This window comes from Aythya fuligula, chromosome 1, assembly GCF_009819795.1.
Source record: "Aythya fuligula isolate bAytFul2 chromosome 1, bAytFul2.pri, whole genome shotgun sequence".
Classification (NCBI taxonomy): domain Eukaryota; kingdom Metazoa; phylum Chordata; class Aves; order Anseriformes; family Anatidae; genus Aythya; species Aythya fuligula.
In genome coordinates this window covers 131,225,341-131,242,057 of record NC_045559.1, presented here as the reverse complement: position 1 = coordinate 131,242,057, position 16,717 = coordinate 131,225,341, and the positions used below count along the sequence as shown (strand labels likewise).

Sequence of the window (16,717 nt, the reverse complement as noted above, 5' to 3'; positions counted from 1 at the left end):
AGGGAAATTAATTCGTGTTCTGTCTAGTCCTAGTAATGGTCATGTTCCAGGCAAATTTTTCACAAAGATAGGGTTTGTTAGTGGGAATAAGTTGGCATTAGGAGTTTTTGAGTATTATTATGAAATTAACACTATGATGTGAGCAGCTACAATACACTGGTTTGTGTAGGAACCATCAAGCTCTTTCCTTGCTTACCAGGTCAGCTCATTTGTCCATCATTCTTTGAATTTGTGCTGCTGCGTTTTTAGATTTTTTTTTCCTAGTTTTATTTTGACCTGTGACTTACAGTGTGATCTAAATTTCAGAATAAGGAGAACATTGAAATTAAAGATTCAGAGTCCTGAAAACATTTTTTTCAGGAGAACGTACATGTGTAAACACGAGCTTTGAGAGAAGTGGTTATAATGGAGCAGCTTTTGCTCCAACAACTAAGAGCAAGTATGTGTAGGAGGTGGTGACCTAAAGCCTAGAGGCTTGTCTGGATGGGAACACCACAAAAGGGCACTTGCAGTGCCAGCTGAGGACATGAAGATGAGAGCGAGCAGTGATGAGCCGTGAGGTCTGGCCTTCCCGGGTATGTTCTGTGTGGTTCCTCGGCAGCAATTACATGGTGGGGGAGAGAAGTGGCCATCTATAACTGTCTGTTTAGAAATGGCTGTTGAGTGCAGGCACAAGCATTTGGCATGAAGTAACAGGAGTACCCTTGTTACGGTGCTCTGTCAGTTCATCTGTTTGCTGCTACTGTTTGGAGGTGTATATTTAGGATTACGGATCAGAAAGTCTCAGTTGCTAATTCAGCTCTGCAGGCCCCCAGTGTCTGGTCTCAGACAGGTCGTTCTGGTCTTTATCTTGATATGCAAATATTTAAAATGAGAAGAACATCTGTTAACATCATAGGATGCTGTGTAGATGATTTAATGGTTGTAGCAGTCTGAATTAGGTAAAGTGCTGTGATAATGCCATTAATATGGCTCTAAGCCACCAGTATGATGCAGCTGTGAGAAAGGCTAATGTGCTCCTACAATGCATTAGATACAATATTTTTGTAGAGAGAGGGAGAAATGCTAATAGCATATTACAAAGCCTCCCTGAGACCTCATTTGGAATATTATGTCTGATGCTGGTCACTTACAGTCAGGAAAGATGGCCTTAAATTGGAACAGGTGCAAAGACAGACTACGAGGCTGATCAGAGTAATGGAGTATTTATCTTTCAAAGTGCAAATTAGAAAGCTTCTGTTGTTTAGCTTGGTCAAATGAAGGCTGAGAAGGGATAAAGCTGTTCTTTGTAAATAAATTTACGGATAAACATCAGGACTAAAGAACTGTTTCACCTAATGTATAACCATTTTGTCTGGTTATTGATATTATCAATTGGCCTTGAATGAATTTAGTCAAGAAATTATAAGAAGGTTCCTAGACATTATTTTTTTGAGACTTGGATTTAAAGTATTTGAAGTATTGAGGTCTCCAAGAGGTCTGAAGGGAGACTGAAACTGTTTATTTTCATTACACTTTTTTGGCACTAACAGCATACCTCAGGGTTTCCAGTGGTTGCCTGTGGATAAGAAGTATGTTTTTTCTGCTCTTCTCCTCATGAACCCTTTAATAACTTATTTTACTTGTCCTCACTTCTACCCCCCATCTTCTCACATTGACCATTGCTGATTACAAGATCTGGGATCAAGGATGAATGACTCCTTGTGGGGAAATAGGCACACAATGGTAGATATTTTTATCCTCTTTTGTTGTGTGATGCATGGCCCATTTCTTGTGATAATTTAGGAGAAGTTGTTACTTTGCAATTAAAAAAATATATCACTGTTATTATTAAGACATAGGATATGGCCAGTGACCTTGATCTCCATTTCTCCCTCTATCATATTCTGTAAGTCTATTCTTTCATATACCTACTGTGCTTTTAGTAGGGTATTGAGAAGGTTTCTGTGGTGTTTAGAGCACAAAGAACAGATATCTGTGGAAGCTTCAAGACCAAGCACTCATTGCGTGGTTGCCTACAGTTGCACACCCATCCCGGAGTGCCCATCCTGTGTCTCTGAACTATGTTGAGGTGCACGCTGAAATGTTGCGCTGGTGATCCAGGCATGATGTTGTGGTCTTTCTACTACTAAAACTTTTCTGTTTTCTCTGGAGAAGTTTTTCTGTCTTGATGTCTGAAGGATATATGAGTTTGGGTTGTCGTGTACCCAGGAGGAATGTTGTTAGTAAGCGATAACTTGGTGTTTGGTCATCCTCTGCCATTGCTTTGTCCTCATCCGTGAGAAAGTGAACTTCCAGGGAAATCAGCATATCGTCAGAGACCTCAGATTGAAAGGGGAAATAAGGAAGGAGAATGAGATGTGAAATTCTTTCACAGGGTCTAACTTTGGTATTGAATTAAGTCATCAGAATGTGGGCAGGAAGTAGCGGATGATAAAGAGCAGCACTTCCATTAGGTTGTCTTGTTTTTCACTAAGCCATACAACCAGAGAGTCGAGTAGTGTTTATAACACATTCATGGCATAGCTGCTTCCTGCTAAGTGTGCAACAGGAAGAAGTGGTGTTCTTAAATTAGTAAGTTAAGGTCACAGAGAAAGCAGCTGGTAAAAGATGGAGTACAGCTTTCTAGATTTTATTCTGGACAGGATTTAAAGAGAAAGATTCCCCTCAGTGTTTCAGTGGAGGGCCAGATTACAAATTAAGTCTAAGTTCTTAAGTTACTGTTTTTTTAGACCCAGGCCATATCGTGCCACCAAATGTTCAGCTGACTGTGAAGAGGACTCTGTGCTTTATGTGACTGTTATCAAAAAAAAAAATAAAAAAATTTCTTGCAGGGAGCAGCTATAATACTGAATATGAATAAAATACCTTGTTAGTCAATGGAGAACTCTTAGCAAAGTAAATGAGGTAAGCAAGAGACTATAGCTGCTTTTACCAATAGCTTGCCATGTGGTTTTGTACAAATTATTTGAAAAGGAGTCAAATAATTTTGAACAGCTCATTAATTTTTCTAATTGGGGCCAGTTGAACATCGCTTTTATTTTCTCCATAAAAAGACTGGAGCTCCACTTTAGGATGAATTCTCTTTCAATAAATGAGTTGAATTCAGAAGAGTGTACTTTAGCTTTGCTGACTAAACTTAATAGCCAGTCTCTTGAAAATTTTAGCCATAATATTTATAGTATAGTAGACAGTTAATGTGATTTATAATTTACTTTGAGATAAAACAAGAAAAACACGCGAGGGAATAAGTTTTAATTGAACAGACATACTTTGGCAGATTTCTTTCCCCCTGTCCAACAGTTTATAGATTGTCAATCTGAACAAAAATGCACCAAGAACTTGTCTTTCATTGACAACTGTGTGACAGCAACTGTGCTGTTTATATTTAAACGATGGGATTATCTCGAATACTTTCAGATGGTCTGAAGCGGACTTCCAGCAATGCCCTTCACGATGAGTCGCTATAATTAATGGTTCCTGAAACTACCAGGCCTCCGGCACTTCCTCTCTCCCACAACTCTCCGTGAACTGTGAAGCCTAAGGATCAAAGCAATGCTAACGATATTGGCTTCAGGCTGTACAAATATAAACCCGTATCACTTGTGCTGAAATGTTTGCTGAAAAGTTCTAGTGCTTGCCTGTGTGAGCAAGGTAACTACCATAAACCAGACTAAAATTGCTATAGCCGTAACGTTAAAGTCCTCTTACTCTAGTAAGAGAGACTTTTCTAGGTTGAAGGTTGTTAAGCTGGCAACCTGTTTATTACAAAAACCAGAAGATACCTCCTGAAGGTTCGCAGTGGTGCGTTGTCCACACCCAGCAGCCATCAGTGCCTGTATCCCGCTCGTCCTGCGGCCGAAGGGCCGTGTCGCCATGAGGGGGGATTTGCAGGAGATGAGGCGAACCTGCCTCTCTGCGTGACTGTCCTGGCCTTCCTGGCAAGGAACAACGCGGGGCTGAGCACGGTGTCCTTCCAAGTCATCTGGCAGGAACCGGCACGTAAACACCATGCCTCTGCCCGTCTCAGGCCAGGGAGCGTCAGCTGGGAGGAGTAAAGTAGACTGAGGAGGATGGTTTCAGAAAGTGTGCAGGGACAAACACTGAAGCTCTTCTTGTGTCTTAAAAAAAATATTCAGCATCAATCTACAGAAGTTACAGATGTTTATGTACCCGTTAACCTAAATAGCAAACAAACGGGAACGTGCTGGTGAATAGGAGAGACTTAGAGTGTCAACTTTTGATAAATGTTTAGGATTACGAGTGATAATTGGCTTCAGTATGAGTTATAGCCATTGGATTATTTAGGTTTTGAAGCCTAATTCCAAGGTCATGACTCACAGTAACAGTCCTGCTTCCTCCACGGGATGTGCAAGTGGTGGATTTGCAGGGCTGGGCCAAGCCGGTGGCGGGAGCTGGGATGACTGGGTCTCAGTTTAGCACCATCAGCCAGTGATATGCCAAGCTGGAGAACGGGAGGTGGCACAGCATTAAATATATTGGTGTTGCTGTTTGAGTCCTCTTCAGAAGAAATAAGGGTGAATACCATCTTACATTATCCTGACACATACCTTTTAACATTCAGTGCTTATCAGCAAGATTCAAGTGTTTTGAGCAGTTTTGTCTCCCTGCATTTAGGGGTCAAATGAGGATAACTAGATATTACTTTGCGCGCTAAGGTGTATGTAATGCAGTGGCTGAGCAAAGGAACGAGTGATTTATTTGTAATTATTGCATTCATTAATGGTACTGCATCTTAATTTTTGTGTCTCAAATACCCAGAACATTTCTTGGAAGGCTGTCTTGTAGCATACATAAATATTACCCATCATTTGTTTTTTAAATATAAGATATATCAGTGTACTGTCTTTATTTCAGATAAATCAGAGTTACTTTTCTTTTGTTTCAGTGTTGAAAACATGGAGATGTGTCTCTTTAGCAGTCACCTTCTGGCATCGAATCATTTAGCTGTACTCTTAAGTATGCTGTTACTAACTCACCTCCCAGCACTGCAGTAGCAGTATAGCAGGGATAGGTATTTTTTTCTCTGAACCTACATTTCAGCTGAGGGTGAGATTTTTAAATGAAGGCAATTCAGTCACATAGGTTTTATTACAGGCTGTGAGAATCCTTGAGCTTAAACCTCCTGGCTGTGTTCAAAAAGTTCACCCTTAAGAGAAAGGCTGTCCATTGCTGCCCCTCCTGAGCAAGCACTCGCTCTTATGCATACAGGCACCTACACACACACACAAAATCCCTGCTTAGCCTCCTGGGTATTTCATGGCAGGCCAGAGGATTCAGGGGCTGACCCCATTAGTTGTCTGGGAGGTATAGGATTTGGTAGTGCAGAAGAGCACAAGGGTAGATGAGCAACTATGACTGCGGTTGTTATCCTGGAGGGGTGGGATTGCATTTGAGTGAAGAGGAACCCGGACCTGTTGCTGGGGCAGAGAAAGGCAGAGGAGCAATGTGACTGACTGTGGTACTGTCCTAATGAGATGGGGAAGTCTACTGGTTCACAGGAAGCAGTGAAGAAAAGCCATGTGTCTTTTGCATTATTTTAAATGAATCTTCAGGAAAGAAACCCAGGGCTTAGGCGCAGAGCAGTTTGCCAGCACATGAAGCAAAATGGCCTGTGCAGTGTGCCGTGAAAACGTGACCCTGTGTATTAGAATGAAGTAGGGGTAGAAGACAAATAGTAAGAATTTTAAGCTCCGGGTAGCAATTAGCAACAGAGCTGCTTTTAAATGCAATGCCATCCTTCTAGATTTGTCTTTTTCCAGAACTTCTGTATTCTGGACAGTCAACATGCAGGTTACAGCAAACAAGATTACAAACTTTAGGATGTTACTCTCAAAGGTATTATGAAAGTTTAATATCAATTTTTCACTTACTCCAATTTAGTGTTTCTATTTACCTTATTCACCTTTCTAATATACCAGTCCTAAATTGTATTAAAGCTAAGGAAAAGCTTCTTCAGTACTTGCAGCACATGTAGGTTGTGACTCGTAAAGTACTGATTATACTATGCAGAAAGGCAATTGTGTAGTAGTATAATTGTGATTATACTAGTATATACATATATACTATTACACATAGTGTAATTGTGATTATACTATGCAGAAGGGCAATACAAACTGAAATCTGGGTTGTATTTCAGTGAAGAAATGATGGGGAAGAGGAAGAAACAAACATAGGGAGATGAATGGAAGAGGAGGAGTTTCATGAGACAAGAAAATGTTTATGAGAAAAGAAAAAATAAGATAGCAGGGCAGATTAGTGAGAGAACTGACAGGTTTAGGATATATATGTAAATTCACGTTAGGAAGAATCCTACAGCATGTTAGGTTTCATTTATATGAAGAGATATCACATATCCTACTCTATATAAAAGTCTGTGTTACCTCTTCCTTTTTAAAGATGCTTGTTACAAATAGTGGTGATGTCATGGGGTAGTCCAAAGAGCTATTTTTGTATGTTCAAAGGTGGGAATAATGTTCTTAATGAAATTCTCATCAGATTTGAATTTATTATATAACTGTGACTTGTTTGTGTTGATTTACTCTTAATTCTGTTGTTACAAACCCTATTGTCACCAACCCAATTATTTAAACTATTCTAAAAATAGGACTTCTGCAGTAAATCTAATGTCTTTTAATTTGTTTTATTATTTTACATTTTGGAGGAAATAGCCTCTCACAACTGTATGAAATCATCGTAAATTCAGACTTAACCCCTTTAAGCCTCTTCCCAGAAAAGGGGGAGCTGTTTGAGACAAGATGGGAAGGTATCTTTGGTTGGTTTGTGCTTTCTGGAAAAAGAGATGAATGTATGCTATCATCTGTTTTCTTCCAGTGGAATAAAGATAAGTGCACTTATCCTTGGTAAACAGAGCTGAGAACATCCACTGTTAATTAAAAACTACCTTCCCCCCAGTAGTTAATATACGTGACTGAATCAAGGGCTGTTCTGTGTTCAGAAAGAATGACTTCAAGAAGTGCTAGCATATTAACTGAAATGTAGAAAGAGTTTAGGTTAAGATTTACACTCAATCTAATTGTTTTTTTTTTTGTGGAGGGGTCACTGTACAAATGGAGGATAAGGAGATGTATTACTGTATTTTTTTAATTTTAAAGTCGAGATGGTGTTAATTTAACATCAAGACTGAAGTACATGCAATCCACGAAACCGTCATATAGCTGCCCCGACATCTAAATATGTATAGTTGTCTGTGTTTTTCTGTAGTAAAGGATTTCAGTGCCTAAAATTCTACCTCTTCACAGATAGCACTGCTGCTTTGGCTTGTCTCCTGGGATCCTCAAATTAAGTGTTCCTGCACATAAGCAGCTCTGGTGCAGATCTATTTAACACCCATCACTGGAAGCGAGTTCAGCATGGAACACAGCAGCCATAGCTATGGCATGCGAATCACAAGGACTGTGTGGGAGCCAGGAAAGGAAATACAGGAAAGATAGTCAGCTGTTGTGTTGAGAATAAATCTGAAAGTAAGGTAGGGCAAGAGGGACGTGCAGAAGGGTGAGAGGGAGAGTAAAACAGTGGGAAAACTACTGGAAAGTAAAAAGCAGTGCAAAAGAGCACTGAGATCTATCGGTGAAGGGGACAGAAAGCTGAGAGATGATGCTGAGATTAGAAGGAAAGGTAGTGCTTGAGAGCTGGAAACCGATGGGAATGGGATTCTCATTGGGGGGAGGGCAGGGAGCAACATATCGTGTAATGAAGCGGATGAGAGCAAAGCTCTATTCATCTCTTCTAAAGAGGCAGGGAGACAGGACTGAGATCAGATACACAAGGCTGGGCCTGATCACAGGGAATGTGATACGGGTGGGTGGTGGTGATTGCCCCATGGTTGGCGCTGGTACAGCTTGGGTGAGGAGAGGTGGGCAAGTGCTGGGGGAGAAGCTGGGTGAGCAAAATGGAATTTCTCCTGCTCCGTGGCTGCTTTCCCAGCAGAGCTGGGAGTTAAACCAAGCTCAGAAAGCTGTCTTGAAGAACACTGTTAGAGCTATGAAGAGTGAGCATTGCAGAGGTAGGAAAGTGAAGAATTAAGGTTGTCTAGACCTTGGTAACTGTGCACCCTTGGATGTTATATTGCAGTTAGAAGTTATATGATCTCAGAATTATATTGTCTTTTTGCAGGAGCACAAGTGTACGAAGACTGTGCAGCAAATGAGACAGGTCTTTGGAAAATTGCTTTAATTTGTTGTAGAAGCTTTGGGATGGGTAGCGAACAGGACAATGTGCTACACGAAATGAAAGATGCATCACCTAGTTAAGGCAGATCACTACAGCTTCTGCAGAAAATTAAAAAATGTGTAATCCTAGGTGCTCTAATAAATGTCTTTTAGAAATATTTGGTTGAATGCTAAGGTTTGTAATACTCTCAACTCAAAAGTTTAATTCTTTAAGTTCTCTATCTGTGGTGATCATACATGGTACTTCACAGGGGACTACAGTGCGATCTGTATCATGGCAGTAGCAAAGAGAAGCTCTGTGGGAACCCAGAGCAGATAAATTATAGAGCTGTGCCGTGACCATATGTAATTCAGTTAACGTCAAGATTTTCAGTACTCTGTTTTCTTCTACCTGCTGTGTTCACTGAGTGAGGTGGGGGGTACTGTGGAAGGAAATTGCACCTCATCTCCTAATAAAATGACTGGATATGAACCAATTAACTAGGAATACTTAAAAAATAAAAGTAAAAATTTGGACTTACATAGTGTTTGCCTTAAAAATGTTCGTTTCCACCTCATCAGATACCTTTCTTGTTTTGAGACTTACGGTTTTGAGGATGTTAGCACGTATATATAGCTTGCTGACTTTATTTATTTATTTAATGTATGCTCTCCTGGGAAAATCTGGATGCACGATATGCAAACAAAACTTAAAAACTAGGAAGCATAGTTATAGTCAGTTTTGAAATTTCCAATGACTTCTAGTAAATTCTTCTTTGAAAGAGAGTACCTTGCTTACTTTTAGGGTGATATATCTATTTGCATGATGGAGAAAATTAAAAATAATTTTCTTTTGACCTGATGTAATTTGAATTGTGCTTTAGGGAAACTAGTTCCACGTTTGTTTTCTTTTTAATTTGGTTATATTCTGACCATGGTAAAAAGTTAGGTAGTAATTACTATTTAGAGAGAATAGCTTTGGTTGTTGTGTTATATCAAATGCATTGCTTTTCTCCTCTGTTATTGTTAGATGGGCTGGTCTAAATTAGATGGTCTAATTCTGGAAAATTTGAATATGTGCAGGTGGACTTTTGTGTCAGTAAAGCCACGCTTATTTAATTGGAACTCCATATGCCTGCAGAAATTGATTCCATATGGTTGAATAGCACATTTTGGAATGGTTCTTTAATCCATACTAGTGCCAGGAGAAAGTAGAATAACTTTATTTTTTGAGCTCCTCCTTAACTGAGTGACAGCACACCTGTACACAAACCTTCTTTCAGTTTTTAAAGTGGCAATTGAATATGTAGGGTTTTCTTGTCACATGTTAACAGTTTTAAGGTAGCTTAAATCTGTGGCTAACAAAGCCTTAACTGTGTTACTTTCTGTTTGTACTCCTAAAAACAAGTGATGAAACATACCTAAATCATGCAATCCCACCTTCTACGAGGTTGAATTTACATAAGGTTTCTCACAGAAAACTCTTTCATTTAAGGCTGTGCTAAGTCTTAAAAAAAATGGTCAAGTAAAAAACGGTCTTTCTGCAGAGAAAAAAGCTCTGAGTTTCCTCCTGGTTAAACCAACTGATGGGAAATAATCCTGTTAGAAAATTTCTTAATTGCTGATAATGTTGGGTCGTAAGAGTTGATATAATCAATAGATGAACCTAAGAGGAGTTATGTAAATTGTTTTTTTTTTGTTTTGTTTTGTTTTGTTTTTTCCCTAGGTACCTAAGGATAAAACTGGCGTGAAGGGAAAATCTGGGGGAAACTGGGGAGCTTGAGTGTACTTGCACGTAAGTAAGTGAACATTTAGCCGGAAATCAGCTTTGCAAAATGTTGAAAGTGTTGACTGTTTTTCAGCATCTTCTCGCCTACTTGCAAAGTGTAAATTGAGACAATACCTTAGCTTTTGGATTGAAAAATACTAGAAGTAGTAGGGCTAGCTAAATGGAATGCAGCATACAACCTTCAGTGCTTTTTATTCCTACCCTTAAAGCCTCCATAAAATTAAATGTAGATTATATGCAAGATTCAGGTATTTTGCCTTTTCGGTTATTTATCTGGAGACTGAATGCTGAGTTTGAGTGACCTCTCTGTTTCTTAAACTCAAACTTGTGAGTTGCAATCATTATGGGGCACTGAGGTTGAGCAGGACTGAAGTCCTAACGAGAGGCCAGGTTAAGTATGAGGCCATCAGAGGGTGAAGTCTAAGAAGAGGACCTCGCAGTGGCTTAATATGGTTGTCTTGCCAGGGGTAAATTAGCAGCCATTAAAATAGGACAAGGAGAGATTTTATTCATCAGTTTTGAAGGGGCATGCGACAGACCTTCTGAGGCGTTGGAAGGTGGCCAACAGTTCCAAACCCAACCAACACAGGTTTCTCAAAAGGCAGGAGAAAAAGAGTTGTAGCAGTTTCAGCTATAGCAGTTATCCGCCTCGCTTCCTTTCCTGTCAACCCAAGCATTATTTTGGTTACAATAAATTATTCTACATGTCAAAAAGGTACTTTGTTGTATTATTTAATGTGTTTATTTATTCATATGTATTATTATATGAAATGCATATAATTTAATGAGTGGATAAATACAGTATAGCACAAAACTTCTTTCTACTGGTAACATATTTTTAATAATGGGCAAGTTAATTGAGTTTTCTGAAACAATTGCCAGAGCTGAAGCCTTTCTTCCTGCTGGCATTTATCACGTTAAAAGAATTAGTTTTAGTTTTGTAAGACTTCAGTAAGTTGAATATTCTTACTGGTATTAAATTTTACAAACTCTATTTCTCAGCTGAGAGTCACTCAATTTAATCTGATCTCGTTATCAGTGCATTTGATTCTAAATCTGTTCTGTGGTTTAATCATGTTCTTGTGCTGAACTTATAGACTGGTATCTGTCATGTCACTGCGTAAAAAAGTATATTACATTTTGCCATAGTATTCACCGTGTTTCTCTCTTTGCAATACAATAGAAGAAAAAGTATTCTTCATTGGTTTTAATATTAAAGAGAAATAAATATGTACCTTAAAATATGCTAGGCTTTGTAAGCTGTACACACATAAGACTTATAATTAATTTACAACTTGGAAACATTTCATGCCTGCATTCTGCATGATCATTCTTTGATTTTTAAGTTAGATATTGAATCACAAATAATGCTAATGCCTGAGACGTTATTATAAGTAACTGGTTGCTCTCTGGTGCATTTGTTGTTCTCACCGAAGTTCTGATTCCTGCAAAAATGTGCATCGTCAAACTCGCATTCATTGTGCACACTTGTAGGAACTGGGACCATGAACTCTAGTGAACAGGTGTAAGGTTTATTAAAGGAGAGAAACTCGGTGTTCTTAAATGATAATGGCATGTTTTTAAATTGAAATTGGCTCAACAGCTCTGTTTTAAATCCAGCAGGGACCTTTGAGAGAGCTTTTTGCCTTGCTTCTTTTAACTTTTGCACTAACGCACAGCAAATGTTTTCATTTATTTCCTGTGTTATCAGTCCTACTCTGCATATTTTAGCCTATTGCTTTTGACAGTGATGAAAGGCAGGTATTTCCTGACCTTTTGTATTTCGGGTGCTACATGAGTTCAGCTGTTCATTTCAAGAATATTTTCTTCTTCTGTCTTGTTCCTGTTTTGTCATTTTGAAGGTAGCGCTAGAAATTCCAGGTGCAATTGCAGTCCTTTTGGAATAGCAATTTAAGTTTTGTGGTTGTGTATGTGAAAAAGGAACTTGGCCATACGAAAGAAAGGTGGTCATTCTGCTGCTGGGCTTGAGTATTTGTAAGGGTAGTGGCTCTTGGATGAAAAAGAGATCTTGTCAATTTTCTGTCACTTTTTACTTGGAAATTGTCCATAATTGTTGTTTGAAGAAGGCAGAATTGTCCTTAATTGTTGTTTGAGGAAGGCAGAAATCAAGAACTATTGGACCAACAGGTGGAGATAATCTAGCTAAACTGTATGGTCTGTGCCTTTATGAATATGAGGTTGATCCTTACTCTAATTCAGGTGTTTTATCCAGTTTATTATTTGCCAGTTATTTGTAGTTACTGCATCACTTTCATTTGTCCTCATAAAGAGTAGAAATTGAGTGCCCCAAGGCAAGATTTTCTCAGTTGAGCATGGAAATGAACTGGCCATGCTTTTGAAAGCATTTCCATGTAGCAGCCCGTGTGCCTGGTGTTCTGAAAAGATCTTCGGCTTTGTGGAAATCTGCATCTTGGTGTGAAACAGCATAAAACGTGTCAATGACGCAAGTCTCTGTGTACTGTATTGTGTTATTTTTCAGGGGTTGGTTAGGTAATGTTCTGTACCTTAGTTTGTGGGCTGAAGTGAAGCTGACTGATAGAGCCTGTTGATGCTGTAGGATAAAGCTCTTCAGCTTGTTTAGCAGTTAACCTCAGGGAGATTGTTATTATTTTTGTAGATCATATTGTATGTTTCTGACAGTTTTTCAAGATATCATATGCTCTGCTGTTCCATTAGCATGAAAAATAGTCAAGAAGTCTCAGGGGGTTTAAAATGCTTTTTCTACAATATCTTTCTCACGGAGATTGATTAAGTTTCTAATTAGAGATGTATCAACTTCGAATCCACTGAAATTTAAAAAGGCTGATGTATGGTGAGACAATTCTAGAAGGTTGTTTAATCTTATCAGCAATTTTTGGTTGAGTTTTTAAAATATATATAGTTTTCAGAGGGCTTCTTTGGTTGGAAAGTGACGTTTGAGTAATGGAAAGTTTCAACAGCTGAAATTCTATTAAAAGGAAACCAAATTTATTTAAACAATTTTATTTATTAAATAATATGTTCTCAGACAGCTAATAGAATTGTACTTGCAGCCTTCCCCCATGCTTTTTGTCTTTGAAAGACAACTTATTTTGATCTGACCTAAAATGTTAATGAAATTATATCTCCTTGTGTTAGTTGCCTGAAGCCAAGTGTCACAGCTTTTCAGTGGTGTTTGGAAAGTTGTATATCACTGAATTTGAAAGGTACAAAAGTCCTGTGGTTGGCCTCAGCATTAAAATATATAGACACTTCTGCTTTATGAGGCTGTAAACCAGATAATTCATCACTAGTGGGGATCTGGAGGTAGCCATGGGCTTTTAAAGAACAATATGTTACATTACAAATTCCTTTGGAGGGGGAGTGTTTTTTTTAAGGGATTTCTGGAGAGTGGGTGCCAATTATGAAGATGTTGTTTATCTAATAAACCATATATTTACCTGTTTGGTTTGTTTCTCTGTTTTGTTTTCCTAAAAGTCTGAGAGCATTCAAATCTTCTGTCATAATAACAATAACAAGTACTATTGTCTCTTCAAGCACAGGAGGGGAGGGAAAAAACGATTTATTTTTTTCTTAAATAGCTGAAATGTTCTCACTGCCTGTTCAAATAAATGATGGTGTGTCTACGGTAACACACACTTCACATGAACAGCAGTGCAGCTGTACTGCTGCTGTTTGCCCAAATAACGAGAAATGAGAAGGAAAAGGAGGATGACAAGGGAGATATGTTCAGGAGATTGGCATTGTGGTATGAACAAATTTACTCTGTGGCTTTATGGGGAAGGGGGGCTCATTACAGGATGCTTGATGTGTTTGCTGCTTTTTGATATTATGAAAGCATCTTTAGTGATCCTTTTTGCAAACCAGCTCATGCAGTAACTGGCAAAACAGAAGCAATTAGTGGTGTAATCTCAAAGGGAATCTCAAGCTTCACTTTAAGTGCAATGATTAAATCCACTAAAATGATAACCATTGCTGCCAAGAACTCCTGTAATTGGTCACTAATGTATTTTGTTGTAGCAGTCGATAACTACTAGATTTCAGGCATGTAATTAGTAATGCATACACGTTTGGTCAGTAAAATTGAAAATCCTAATAACCGAGGCTGGAGGGGGCAGAAAGGAACACAGAGCTGGAGAACTGAAATAGCGCTCTGTTGATAGTACCTAACTAGAACTGTATGCTTCAGTAAAACAAGTGTCCTACTGTGCTGGAATACAAATGGGCTGTCTGTGGCAGGATATAGCAAAGACGTTTGGCAGAGAGGGATTTGAAAGCTTCTGGCATAATGTAATTGAATTGGCCATTTCTTTAAAGATACAGCAAATTGTTTGCTGCAGCATTCATCATCATAAGGAAGGTCAGACAGCTTGCCAAACATATGATATTCATAATAAAAAGTAAAACGGCGACGCTTATATTTAAACACAAATCATATTATCATATTTGTAAAAGCTGTGGAAATGAATGGGAATATTTTGGTGGCGCTGAGGCATTAGTAATTTAAGTAAGATTGTAATTCAAGAGGGGAAAAGCTTATAGTCAGGGAAAAGACCCCCAGGGGACTTCAGCTAGTGAGCAACATATGATCCCCCTGATTTGCAAGGATAGTGGGTGTTTTGGCAGGAGTATTGCTGACTCTTATTTCTGATCACTTAAGGGAAGACAAGCTTATGTCATCCTATTTTTTCCCCTTTTAAGAAGACAAAGGGGAAAATAACAAAGAAGAAGGAATTAAGTGTTCAAAAAGAGACAAAATCTAAACTGAAGCATTGCGGGTGTTTGTTAGAATCGGTTATGTTGTGACAGAACAAGATGATGCAACATGCTGTAGCATATCTGAAATGTTATATGAAATGCTCAGTAGCGGTACACTGGGAAAACCCTCTCAAGTCACATCCAGAACGCTGAACATAAATTGTATGGTGACAGGGGCTTTGGGCCGCACAGTGATGCCTCTGCAAATGAGGAGCTGTTAGCTTTTGGGTTCTAACGCATTCAGGAGACTGGCATTTTGATTTCTTGCACCACTGCACCACTGATAGGGTTGGAAATGGGAATCAAAATAATTAGATTGGATATATAGATCCCTGCAAACCAGCCAAGAAAGCGGCGAGGGGTGGGGAGAGCCACTTTAGATTCTAAAACGTGCCTGTGCTTTTTTATGAGAGGGTGAGGACGGAAGATGTAAACTAGAGTGCAGATGCTCACCATTTATATTCAAAGCATGTAATAAAATAATTGAATATATGCTTCCTCCCATTAAAGCCTGTTAAAATCAGTAATAAAGTACATTAGGATTATTTTAAAAGGCAGCTAAATTTTTTGGGCAATATATCTCAGTTACAGTACCAGAGAGGTACTGTACAGAGATAGGCAAACTGGGAACCGTTCTTATACATCACCTGAGGCATTACGCCTTGCGGATTCGGGATTGTTTCCATCAGTGCATTTGCCATTATTTTGTCCAGCAGTAGCTTTGCAGTATGCCCTCTAGCAATTTTTCCACAGGCCAACAGTTGTTCTTCTCCAGAACAACATCTTCTTGCTAAGTCACTCGCCATTTTCGCTTTTAAAAAAGACTTCCTTCCCTTTATTCCCGAGTTTCCATATCTGATAGAAAATGCGCTCCTTTTTCTGCTATGCAGATTCCTCCATCGGGTATTTGTAAATTATTACCCCCCCCTTTCTCTTATTTTGTCATTTTTCACCTGCACAAATAGCTCTTTGCAACACCTAGTCAGTGCAACAGTCTAGTAAATATTGAGTACAAGTCTGAAATAGCCTAGTGGTTTCTGTGCTCATCAGTGACAAGGAAAGCAGTGGACTCGGATCCTTTGCTTTGAAACCAGGTGTCCAGATCAGTCTCTGCCAATACTATATGATAATAACACATGCTTGAGTATTTGCCCACTTTTGCAGAAAGCTGTCCTGTGTCCTGTCCTGAAAACAGTAGCTGGATTTGCAAGCAAAATTCAGCAGTTCTTACCTTGGGTTTTAATCACTGGAAAAAAGCTGTGGTGAGCAGTTTCTGAGCATCCTTGTTTGGAACTAAATGCCAGCATTTTTTCTCTGTCTGGTTCCCTGCTCCAGGTCTCCAAGCAGTTTTAAAAGTTAGTTTTCTTACTATGCTCCTCAGTTCATTCTTTCACATTAGGCTACTCAGTTATAAATAAAGACAGTAATGAGGAACAGCAAAGTGATCTTTTCTTCCTGATCTGCAAACCCATAATATCTAAAGCTCCTTCAAAAGTTTTCACTTGTGTACCTCAAGGTGCACTGCATCATATTGTACAACTTGCATCTGACACCACCATTCAGTGATTTGGCCAAAAGTAAATACGGAGTTTTGGTATATGATTGCAAGATAACAAATAAACAGTGTATTTGTGCTATCCATATGGAATGAATGATATGTAAATACTATGGAGGTGCAGCAAAGGTGCAACGTGTAGGAGCAGCACTTGTACTTGACAGCTGGAATTCAGGGCATTTGGGGAAAGAGTTTGGGAGCTCTGGAGGAGCTCATCTTCCTAGTAGGAAAATGGTGTAATCCAATCTGTTTTGTCAAGTAGAGACTGAAATTGAGAAGTAATCATCATCTGGTAATGAGCATGTTAAGATGTATGACATGAGAAGGATCTCTTATTTGGAAGATATGGAAATAAAAAGACGCATTGGAATAAACTAACGGTAGAGTTCAAACAGGAAACAGATTCTGCTATTCCCCCAAAAT

General features: G+C 38.9%; 1 protein-coding gene across 3 annotated transcripts in view; it reads left to right on the top strand.

Moving 5' to 3' along the window:
• The window catches only part of TBL1X (transducin beta like 1 X-linked), a 197,316-nt gene that overhangs the window by 43,732 nt on the left and 136,867 nt on the right, over positions 1 to 16,717 (top strand). Inside the window, exon 2 of one of the 3 annotated variants that reach the window (XM_032186719.1) lies at positions 9,919 to 9,987. The gene's annotated coding sequence lies outside the window, so the exon portion shown is untranslated. Of the gene's footprint in view, positions 1 to 9,918; positions 9,992 to 10,678; positions 10,697 to 16,717 lie in introns of those variants that run through there. The other 2 variants (XM_032186710.1, XM_032186728.1) reach the window with 2 other exon arrangements.